Source organism: Muscardinus avellanarius (assembly GCF_963383645.1).
Source record: "Muscardinus avellanarius genome assembly, chromosome: 15".
Lineage (NCBI taxonomy): Eukaryota > Metazoa > Chordata > Mammalia > Rodentia > Gliridae > Muscardinus > Muscardinus avellanarius.
In genome coordinates this window covers 22,662,203-22,674,572 of record NC_137801.1, presented here as the reverse complement: position 1 = coordinate 22,674,572, position 12,370 = coordinate 22,662,203, and positions in this window count along the sequence as shown.

Here is a 12,370-nt window from a genome sequence, read left to right as displayed (position 1 = left end):
TGGAACAATATTTGACATATAGTACATACTCAATAAATGCTAATTGCTACCATAAACAGTATCATTTATTTCAGCAGTATCCCACTGTATGAGTTTCCTCTGGCTGCTATAACAAATTACCTCAAACTTGCTGGCTTAAAGCAAGACAAATGTATTGCCTTTTAGTTCCTTAGGTCAGAATCCTCACTTATGCAGGGTTCTTAAGGGTAAGAAGGAGTTTTATAGGTAGAAAAGAGAGAGGAGAGCAGTGTCATTAACACTGGGCCAAGAGGAGTCCGCCCTTGGTCCTGCAGTGTGTGTGCTACGCAGTAGAAGCTGGAGGCTGGGATTGTGCCAGGTGTGGCAGGGATGAGGGCAAAGGGAAGGGCACCTCGCACCTGCTGAGCCACTGCCTCCCAAGCTGAGCGCGCACAAGTAATTCCTCCTTAGATATAAGTGAACCAAGGCTGTATTTTGCTGGCAAGAGAGAGGGCTGGGCCAGATGGGAAAAGCCATAAGAGAAGATGGTGAGCCTGGAGCAGCAACTGCTCTTAGAGCAGCCGATGCTCACCCTTCTTCAGGCCTCCCCCAGCTCCTGCTCCTGCTCCAGGGCCCCATCTACCACGTACGTGTGTGTGTGTGTGTGTGTGTGTGTGTGTGTGTGTGTGTGTGTGTGTGTTGCAGGAGTTGAACTCAGGGCATTCTACCTCCAAGCTACAAGGTCTTGTTAAGTTCCTGAAATCCTTGCTAAATCACAGCCACTAGGAACCTGTAATCCTTCTGTCTTGGGATCCTAAATTCTGGGATTACAGACAAGCACCACCACACTCAGCTCCCATCCACCACTTCAACCCCATGGCAGGGCCATGCTGCAGGAAGCTCAGAGCCCGGGAGCTTCCCAAGTGGCCTGACCCCAGACCTGGTGCCCCACGGCTGACAGTGGTCTCCAAGTATTGCCCAGGCAACTGGCTCAGGGCATTCTGGGCATGGCAGCCTTGAAAGGAACCCATGTCAGCGTGGGGCTGGGTCTGTGGCAGGCAGAGCAGGCAGGGGCTTCAACCCATGGCCTGCACCCCAAGTGGAGTGCTTGTCCTGGGTTGCAGAAAGGACACCGTGTGCCCTGAGAGTGTGGCTGTAGGCAGGAGAGAAGGCGCGCGTTGGTGGTGCAGGGGAGGGGTGGAGAGGCCAATGAGATTAGATTACAGAGTGAACAGTCTCAGTGCTCCAATGGCACACGCCCCCAGATGGGCTCACATCCCTATTCTGCCAGTTTCGAGCTGTGTGGCCTCGGACAAGCTGCTTAGTCTCCTGTGTCTCGCTTTCCCCATCTCTAAGTGGGATGGAGAGAGTGGTCATTTGTAGCTATTGTTTTGTCCCTTGGTCCTGGAGATTGAACCCAGAGGCATTCTAACTCTAGGCTACACCCCCAACCCTTATTATTTTTACTTTATTTTTAAATTTTTATTTATTTGTTTTTGCGGTACTGGGGATTGAGCCCAGGAGCATTCTACCTCTGAGCTACACCCCCCAGCCCAATTTTTTAATTCTTTATTTTGAAACAGGGTCTCACTAAGTTGTGGAGGGCCTAAGTAGCTGAGGCTGGCTGCGAACCCCAATCTTCCTCTCAGTCTCCCAAGTACTGGTATTACAAACGGGTGCCACCACCCCTGACTTATTATTTTTAATTTTGAAACAGGGTCTCGCTTAGTTGCTGAGGTGTCCTCCAACCTGCGATCCTCTGGTCTCAGCCTCCCAAGTACCTGGGATTACAGGTGTGCACCACCGCACCGGGCATCTATCCTAGCGGTCCCTGAGGGTCACATGCAGTGCATAGCAGAGTTGCTCTAGTTCTGCTGGCTGTTCCTGTGGCCCCTCCACAGACCTCCAGCTGGGCCTGGCTGGCGAGGGGCGCCTTGAGTTCTCCCCATCATCGTATTACTACCCTCAACCAATCACCTGCTCACCCTTGCTCCTCCTGCCTGCAGTGTGGGCTGTAGCACAGGCACTGAAAGGAGTGATGACCATGGGGTGGCAGTTATGGAGTGGCAGCTCTGCATGGCCACAGCCATGGCCCCTGGCACAGAAGGAGGAAGTAGGGGCTCCAGGGTAGCAGACATCCCAGCAGAGAGATCTGCCCTGCTGGTCACTAAACGCCCAGAGTGGGTGTCACCCACATGTACACCATCTAGGATCCTCTACTCGGTGGCACAACACTGAAGTGCCTGTCACATCCTCAGGGGCAGCTGTTGTGAAGAGATCTGTGCTCCCAGCAATTCTTTTGAGACGGACGGGACAGATGTCACAAAGTCAGAAATCCCAATGGTGCTGGATCTGCCCACATAGGCAGGTGGCGGGAGCAGAGGTGGCCGTCTGGGCTCTGATTCTGGCTGCACGCCAGAGGCTTCAGCATCCTTAAGGGGCTGGTGGAAAGGCAAAGGCGTGCGACCTGCTCAGGAGGACAACCCCTTCCCCTGGGAGGCCCCTCTCCCACAAAGGGGGCGGCCAAGGCAAATAAGGTTGGGAGGCTGCCTGCAGACGCAGGCTGTCCATCCATCCCGTCGGTCAGGGATTCAACCCCCAGGAGGGGTTGAAACTGTGGCCACGGAGGAAGCCTAGCCTCACTGCTAGTGGCTGTGTGACCTTGCCTAAGTTGCTTCAACCTCTGGGTTCTGCCTCCCAGACACTATAATAGAGAAAGATGGCTAACTAAAGATACTGCTGAATCATTACGTGGTCCTTAGTATGTTTGAATCTCTTTAAACACATCATCTCGTGTGATCCTGATGACTACCCTGTGAAGGAGATAACACAATCCTTATATTTCTGTTAAGAAAATGGAAGTTCAGGGCGTTTAAGTGACTTGTCCAGGGTCACTCAGCATATGAGTGGCCAAGCAGGGACTTCAACCCTTGAATGTCCAGCTTCAAAGTGCCTGCAAAAATCCCAGCTGGGATTCCTCCAGCCAGCTCTGTGCTCATTCTAAATGTGACACAGTGAGAGGAGGTGCCTAGGTTCCTTTAGGCTGCACCCGGCTGGGACGCTGAGCGAGGTGTACAGGGATGCGCTGGGTTGGCCCTGGCCCGCCACCAGGACCCTGTAGCACCAGGAGAGGTGAAAACCTGCCACGTCCACGCCTACACTGACCCCTGCTCTCCCAAGCCCCCAGAGGCCTTGGCTGGTTTCCTCCTATCCCAGCAACAGCTCGCTGCCACGAGTTTCCACCCAGCTCTTTTTTTTTTTTCTTTTTTCAAAAGCTTAGTCTCTGAGTCCTTTACAGAGAGACTTCCTTGTCTTCATGCCTAGCTGAGACTTTTTACTTCTAATCCGTGATGAAAACTGGCTATTAATCCTCAAGAATACAAATGACAGTAAGTGCTGGTGAAGTGTGGGAGGAGAAGGAAGGCTTGTACACTGTTGGTGGGATCGTAGACGAGCACAACCGCTTTGGAAATCAGTAGGCCAGTTCCTCAAAAGACTAGGAAAGGAGCCGCCCTATGACCCAGCTTTACCACTTCTCAGTATTTTCCAAAAGAATTAAAGTGAGAACACTACGGCGATCCGTGCAAGCCCACGTTTGTAGCAGCTCAGTTCACAAGAGCCGAATTATGGAGCCAGCCTAGGTGTCCGTCAACAGACAACAGACAGTGGCTGAGGAAAACGGGGTCTATACACACGATGGAAACCATCAAGAACAAAATTATGCCGTTTGTAGGCAAATGGGCGCAACTGGAAAACACCGTGCTAAGTGAGATCCGCCAGACTCAGCGAAGCAAGAATTGTACGTCTTCTCTCATGTGTAAACGCTAGAGAGAATCAAAAGGAGAGAACAGGGTCTCCCAAAGAAGAAAAGACACCAGCAGAGCGGCGGGACGGGGTTGGAGGCAGGAGGAGGGCCGAGGTATGTCACGCGCACATGGTGCGGGGGAGAAAGGGGAGATAGGGAAAGAAGTAGACCAAACAATAGTCTGTGCGTAGATGAATCTATCACTCTAAATCTCACCATCCGTACAATTGCAATGTACCAATAACAAATTACTTAAAAAACAAAAGGCGTTTAGACCCCCTCGCTATTACTATTTGTTGGCAGGACAGTGGCCGCAGTGCAGCCCCCTGCTGCCCTTCTTTGGGGGGCTCCCACTTGCCCACACTTCCCCTCTGCTGCACTAAGCCATGCCCCCCCAAACACGCACGCTTATTGCGCGCTGCGTTGGAGAACCAAGTCCTGGTGCCAGCACGCCCAGGCTTCCCTCTCCTCTGATGGAGAAGCAGGAGATGCTCCTGACCCACGCAGCCCCAATCTAGCCTCCAAGTTTCCCTGCACCCAGAGAAGAACCAGAGCAGCCAGCCAGGCTGGGAGACGACAGCCGGCTGTGGGGGAAGGGAAAAGGCCCCTCGGCCTCCCCTCTCTCTCCAGTGCCCAGTTTGCTAGCTTTTATTGATTTTTTTTAATTCCTTATTCCTTTCTTTGATGGGAAATTCAGGTGTGCATAAAATTAATCACTTTAAAGTGAAAAGTTTTGTGGCAATTAGCACCTTCCCAATGTTGTGTGACTATCACCTCCATCTAACTGAAACATTTTCATCCAAAAGAAAGCCCCACGCCCCTCACACACTCACTCTCCCTCGCCCCAGCCCGCGGCAACCACCAATCTGCCATCTGTCTCTTTGGGTTTGTCCTTTGGTCTTAGTGTTCAAACCCAGGAACATTCTACCTCTGAGCTACACCCTCAGAACTATTTTTTTTTTTTTTAAACAGGATCTCACTAAGTTGCTGAGACTGGCCTCAAATCTGGGATCCGGCTGTCTTAGCCTCCTAGGTACTGGGCTTATAGGCATGCGCCACCTCCCCCGCCCCGGGGCAGTACGTGGCCTTTGGTGTCTGGTTCCAACTGCTATTTTTGCACCACACTTTCGGTATCTCCCTGAGGAAGCAGGAGGGTGAGTGGAGACCTCCTGCCTTTGTTCTCTTCCCAGTCCACCTTACCCGGAGCCCGCTGCCCACAGCACCTGTGACCTGGTTCATCCAGTCTATGCCAGTTCCTATTTCTTCTAGTTACTAGCTAACTTCTATTTCTACTAGCAGAGTGCTTTGAAAGTCCTTGGAGTCTTTCAACAAATAGCTTACAGGCCAGCAGAGGAGAGAGAGGCTGGTAAACAGTCATTAAAGCAGTGATAAGACCAGGGGCACCCGGAGGAGAGGCGCTTAACTCAGCCAGGGGATAGGGATGGTCAGGGGAGACAACATGCAGGAGACAGGGCTGGGGTGTCTGGCCCACCTGTCAACCCCGAGCTTAGCACAGCCCGACCCCTAGAACAGGGATGATGAACAAGTCCATCAGTCAGTCAAACGATCCGTCTCTCAGCTAAGAGCTGAAGGATGAAATAAAGTTGGCTATATGGAAAATGAGGATAGCAAAGCTGAAGATGTGTAAGCAAGAGGCTCGACTCCCTGGTGTTTACTATAGATGAAGATAGGAGGGGGGTGACGGGTAAGAGCAGATGGGGCGTGATGACACAGGGTCTTGGGACCCATGTGGAGGAGAATTCAGAAGGAAACCGGGAACGCTTTCCAGCAGGTTTGCATTATAGAACTCGCTTTCTAATCCAGGTTAGAGGTGATGAGCAGCCCAGGAGGGGCTAGTCAGAATGAACAAACAAGTCTTGCCCTCTTGCCCCTGATGTTCCAACCAGGAACAGGGGTGCTTAATTTCTCACTAAAATCATTAATTCAGTCATCACAAGGGTCCGAGGTACTCTGATAGATGCCACAGGCCAGGAAAATCCTCCCTGAGAAAACAAGGGAGCTTTACATGAGGATCTGGGAAGCAGAGGAGTTGATCAATTAAAGAGAAATGTAAAGATCTTTCCAGACTACACAACAGCTTTTAAAATGGCCCTGAGCAAAATGTGTTGAAGGAACTGAGAAAAGTCCCACTGAGGCTGACCTTGGATGAGAGGAGCCTGGGGGGTCAGACCCAGGGGCCAGACCCAGAAGGACCCTCTTACACATTCTGGACTTACCCTAAGCAAAACAGAAAGTTCTCAATTATGTAAAGAGTATCCCATTTTGAAAAGCAAGACTAATTGCATTTCTCTTTTGCATTTCTGCCCATGTTATCATCTTGCTTGGCTCACACGCTTTTTTGCCTGGGCAGTGGAATTAGAATTATCAAAGGGGAAAAAAATTTCAGAGAAATAGACAAGACTTAAAGAATGTCCTGGATGCCCTTGACCCCTGTTTAAGATATCAAGAAGCAGGCCTTGATCATGGAGCTCTACACAAAGAACAGAACGAGGAGGAAATTGATCTTTAATCCAGAGGATGGTGGGAGGAGTCAAAGGAGAGGCATCCTCTTCTTCATCTCTTAGCTAAGCCCTGGAAAGTGGCCAGATGAGCGGGGAAGGGAGGGGCCAGGGAGGAGATGCTTTCCAACATCTATCTACCCAGAGGTCTTCTCAGCAAAGTAACTTGGGCCTCAGTGTCATTAAGCACAGGGAAACTTCAAAATGAACCTTCTCAAACCACGCTGGGTTCCTGTGTGGTTTAATATGATGTCTACCCTACATCTTTAGCTTGTGATTTTTGCATAAGGATCTGACTGGAAGCCAATAGCTTGAAAGCCTGCCAAGCCTTGAAGGGCGATGTATTGAGGGGGATCAATGACTGTGGCCTATCACAGTCTTAATGGCCCTCACTAATTTCAAGGGTGGCCATGGGGGATAGTGGGCCAGGAAGAACCTTCCAGAAGGCAAAGTCCAGAGACACAGTGAAGCAGAAAAATGCTTCCCTGGGGAGCAAAACAGAAGCTGCCTTCAACCTCTGGCTCCCGGATGGCAACGCCAAGCCGCTAGACTGTGTGATTTTTCTCTGGAAGGAAATTTTTTTTGTGTGTGTGTATGGTACTAGGGGTGAAACCCAGGGACATTCTACCACCAAGCTACAAACCCAGCCCGGTATTTTAGACTTTATTTTGAAACAGAATCTCAATAAGTTGTGGAGGGCCTCACTCAGTAGCTGAGGCTGGCTGTGAACTGCGATCCTCCTCCTGTCTTAGCCTCCCAAGTACTGGAATTACAAGCATGCGCCACCATGCCCGCCTCTAAAAGGAAATTTCTAATCTGTGTCTTCCGCCCTGCCTTTGCCCTGGAGCAGCCAAGGACTCCTGTGAATTCTCTAGCCACTCCAATGAACACACCTAAAAACTGAGCTGGGGCCTGGGCCTCCCTCCCCTCCTTGACCTCCCCAGGTATAACTTCTTGGGTCTCCACCCCAGGCTCTGGGCTGGGCCTCTGCTCGCTCAGCCTCCACCTGTCCCTCACACCTGCAGCATGAGTCTTTTGAACCTGTGACTGCAGCTGGGCAATCCCCTATTCATTTGCATGCCTGGTAGCTTCCAGAACCTAGACGTAAAGCTGTCATTTTCTACTTACTTGTGGGGTCTCAGTTTAAATGTCACTGGCTCTGGGAAGGCCTCCTAACCACACCCCAGTGGCACCTGCCCCGTGACACCTTACCCATCTTCTCTGAGACTTTGGGGGAACTTGTAATGACATGTTCTGTTGGTCTGAGATGTGGACTGGGTGGGAGCACCAGGGCTTCTTCACCCTTCTGCCTCCCACGTGGCGAGGATGGTGCTATATAAGAGAATATATATTATTGCTATGTAAGACACTTTAACACTTGTCCAAACAGCACCTTATTTGTGCCCCAAAGAGTGCTTTGTGTGATGTCATGTATTTAGTAGGGACACAAGAATATTTCTTAATGAGTAAAAGATTTTTTTCCCCTCACACCTGGAAGCATAGGATGTTAATTTTTTTTTTTTTTTGAACTGTGGGTTGTGTTCTACTACTGAACTACATCTCCAGCCTTTTTATTTTGAGAAAGGGCTTCCTTAAATTGTTGAGGTTGCCCTCAAACTTGCAATCCTCCTGCCCCAGTCTCCCCAGTAACTGGGATTACAGGCATGCTCCACAGTGCCTGGCTGCACATGAATTTTTTTTTTTATTAATGTAGGCTTCTTATGTTTATAACACGAGAAAGTGTCTGTTTTCATCAGTGAGTGAAGTGTGTCATTTCAGGTTTCTTCCATCTTTGAGACAGGAATGCATGCCTGTGCACCAGCGCACCAGACCAAGGTAGTGACTATACTTACCGATGTGCCAGATGCACCACTGTGTAAGGGAAAAGGAATTTCTCCTGGAGCTCAGATTTCCCGACACATTCAGCAATATCTGTCCCTTGGGCTTCTGGATGAGACCATGTTGTGAGGCATACAAAAACTTATAGAGCTAACCGAAGGAGGAAACTATAATGCGAATAGCTATTGTTTTCCTTGCTGGTGTTTCGTGATTATTATTAATTTTTTTTGGTTCAGAAAATAGAACCAAAAATCAAAAAGTATCACCTAATTAATTACTTATTTATTTTGCAGTACTGGGGATGGAACTCGGGCATTCTACCTCCGAGCTGCACCCCCCAGTCCTATTTTATTATTATTATTATTATTATTATTATTATTATTATTATTATTTAATTTAAAACAGGTCCTCACTAAGTAGCTGAGGCTGGCCACGAACCTGAAATCCTCCTATCTCAGCCTCCCAAGTACTGGGTTTACAAGTGTGAGCCACCAGGCCCAACTTGAAACCCAATTTAAATTCATAGAGATGGAAAGAAGATGGGTGGTTGCCAGGTCTGCTTTCTGGTATGGGGTTTCCTTTAGATCAAAGCATTCTGGACCTAGGTAGAGGTGGTGGTTGCACAGTATTAAAAAGGTGCTTAGTGACACAGAATTGTTCGTCCTAAAATGGTTTATTTTTTGCTAGATTAATTGAACCTCAATTTTTTAAAAGTATAACCTAACTAATACTATGTTCTAAATGTCTCAAAGGACAAAGGTACATTCCAGGGGAGGAGCAGATCCAGTTCCCAAGTGGCCTGCACTTTGTCCCTGGAGAAGGAACAGACCCTGGTAGACACAGGGCCATGTCCCCATGGCGTCCTCAGAGACGCTCAGCTTCACACCTTACAAACCACCACTGCTGTGTATTTTGGTTATTTCCTCCTGTGGCTTACACAAGCAATTGTTAAGGTGTTTCATTTGATTAAGGACCTTCTAGTTCCAGATGTAGAGCCTAAAATATATTTTTTTTCCTCTAAGTAAGTGGAACTTCCCAGAGAAAGCAGCTCACAGACTATGACAGGCTTCACGGTAGCGTCTGTCTATGGGGACCTCGTGGGGAAGAAGGGGAGGATCCTGCCTAGCGGGCAGAGTTGCGGTGTATAGTCTCTCCACTCCAGGCAGGTCTGGTCATAAAGAAGGTGAGGAGACTAGTCCCAACAGCTCACGGCTTCTTGGGAAGCCATTCTCCTGTCATCTCCTCAGGGAGGGACAGAACATCTGTCAGCAAGGGCAAGGGCAGGTGCTGGGGTGACGTCCGGATCAGGTGCATATCCCAGAAGGCCATGGCCCTCCTCCACGCTGGGGCCTTCCTCATGTGGGCCTGGTGGGGCCCTGAGGCTGGACTAGGCTGGGCTGGAATGGAGGAGTATCCCATCCGTCATGTATTTATGTATTTATTGGTGGCACTGGGGGTGGAACCCAGGGGCTTTCCTATCTCCAGGCTATACTCCCAGACCTATTTTTTTAATATTTTTTTTTGGAAACAGGGTCTCACTAAGTTGCTGAGAGCCTCACTAAGGTAGCTGAGGCTGGCTTCAAATCTTTGTGATCCTCCTGTCTCAGCTTCCCAAATGCTGAGATTACAAGCGTGTGCCACCATGCCTGGCCCCATCTGTCCTTTAAACACATGGGGACAGAAGGAAAATCACACCCTTCAAGTCAAACATGGCGCTGCAGCCCGGGACCCAGTGGCTATACTGTCACGGAGTACACCAGTCAACTTTATAAGCAGGGTCTATGGGTTCCAATGATTTTAGTTTCCTCCTGATTTTAAAACGTCTTCCCTTCTCAGATGGCTTCCTATCCATGGTCTTGTTGCTCAGTGTGATGGAAAATAAGGGCTCCAGGAGAAATCTTTTGTCTCTTACACACTGGTGGGTCTCATGAACAAAGAAAGCCTAAAGACAGAGTGGGGCTCACTTAGGAGTTCTAGTTCCAGAAAGGAGGGAGTGTCCCAGGAATCCCTCACCACATCTTTCTCCAAGAACATTTGCATTAACCCTTGAAAGTCACATGAAATAGAAAGTCCACTTGAAATAGAATCAGGAGCTTACCATCAACCCAGGTCACAACACTGCTTTGGACCAATTTGGCCTAGAATTTCCGTGACGGCCAAGTCCCCACAACAGGCCCTCTAAGGCCTGAGAATGCAGTGGGGTCACCCCTTAGTATTTTTATTTTTTCCATAAAAGACTGAACAGCTGTCTGGATGTTCTTACGGCATTTACAACTGCACGCAGAAGCTTACCACTCCATCTAATAAGTGCCTGGCAGTCATCAACCGCTCTAATTGCCAGATGGGTGAAATCTGTGCACGCAAAGTACATTCTGAAGTGTTCTCAGGAGGTGGAGAACGTATGGAAGCACCTAGGTGTGAGAGGAGCAGAGAAACGTGAGCACAGGCCACTCAGGACAGCCCGGAGAGGCGGGTGTGAGCACCCCAGTCATCTGCTCCTTGACATTTGATCCACAAGGAAGCACACCAATTGCTCAGAAAAGCAGGGGTACCACGGAAACACCCCAGACTCTTGATTGTGTGCCTTGTCCACCCAGGAAGAAGTCGCAGTGAAGCACAGTACGGAGACATTTTTCTTTTGGGCTGCATTGGGGATGGAACCTGGGGCCAGTCTACCACTGAGACACATCTCCGGCCTTTTATTTTTTATTTGCAGACAGGGTCTCACCAAGTTTCCTAGGCTGGCCTTGAACTCTTGGTCCCCTTGTCTCAGCCTCCCGAGTTGCTGGGATTACAGGTGTACACCATGGCACCCTGTTTCCGGTACTGAGATGACAGAGACCCTGTTTCTCCCACACTGTAGGCCCACTTGAAAGGGAAGGGAGGATATTGTGAACTCCCCAAAATGAATGCTTATCATACTGCCATTGTCCCACCGCTTCACGGAGGAGGGTTCTCCAATCCTAAACAGCCAATAGTGGGGGCCGGCCTAGGTTTCAGGTCCCCTCTGGCTCCTGGTCTTCTGGAGAATAAGGCCTGCACGCCGAGCTTGTCTAAAGCACTCCGGAGCAAGTGTATAATTTCTAGGGCTAATTCCCAGACAGCTGCTATGCACCATGGACATTAAGTAATGACAGGTTGGCCTGTCGTTTGCACTTCAAGGAAAGAGCATCCTGGAACAGGTATTCCTCAGACACCCTGGGTTTCTTGGTCTACAGGACAATGGGACCTGGGCTTACACATCTGAGTGTCTGAATCGAAGACCCTGGACTTTGCACAAAGGGAATCTAGTGCTGCAACCATTGCACATACTTACCTGCCTCAGGTGTGTTCAGAGCCTTCCCTGCACTTATCCATCTGACCGCCACAACCTGAGCAATGCATTGAACTGGTTCTTTGAAGACCCCTGGGACTTCAAAGTCAACCAGGGTCCAGCGTCAACCTGTTCAAACAAAATATCCTGAATTTTTTATTGGCTCACACTTGAGCAGTAGTTGGCAGCTGGCTGAGAATTGGGTGCTAAGCCCTGGGGACGGGGATGGAGAGGGGTCGGGAGGAGGACAAAAGGGGAAGAAGGAAAAGGGAGCAGGGAGCACCAAACCCCTCCCAGTGCCCCACCTCACAGCTGTGTAGAAAGAGTTCTGAGGTGTGCCCTGTCCCCATCAGAGAGAACACCGTCCCCATGAGGGTCAAAGGAACCCAAGAAGAAGAGACCGAGTGCTGGGGAATACAATGGAGAGAAAAAAAAAAAAAAAACATCAGAGGCTCTTCGATCTTAATTCATTTTATTCTACAAAATACGACTCAACAAAAAGTGGAAAAGCTAACCAAAAAGGAAAAAAAAAAAAAAACCGCGAGGGAAAAAAAGGTTTTAATATTTCTTTCTTCCATAGCAGCAAGCTTTTTCTAACAAGCTTTCTTTAGTGCAAATACTGTAGGCTTGTGTTACATACAGTAAAACAACAGAACAAAACAATAACAACAAACACCACCAGAGATACTTCAGAGCAGAGCTACTCCTCAATTTTCAAAACTGTACAAAGATTTGTGAGCTCACAGTCCTGTCTGGATTCCCCAACAGGACCATTTCGCCATTACTTAAAAACAAAAACAAAAACCAAAAAAGGTACCTACAAAGGTAGTTAAATTCCCCACAGAGCAAAAGGAACCTGGTACAACGTGTTTGCCTCCAGGGTCAAATAGCAGACTTCACTCCACACCATCAACTTATCTCAAATACAGAGGCACA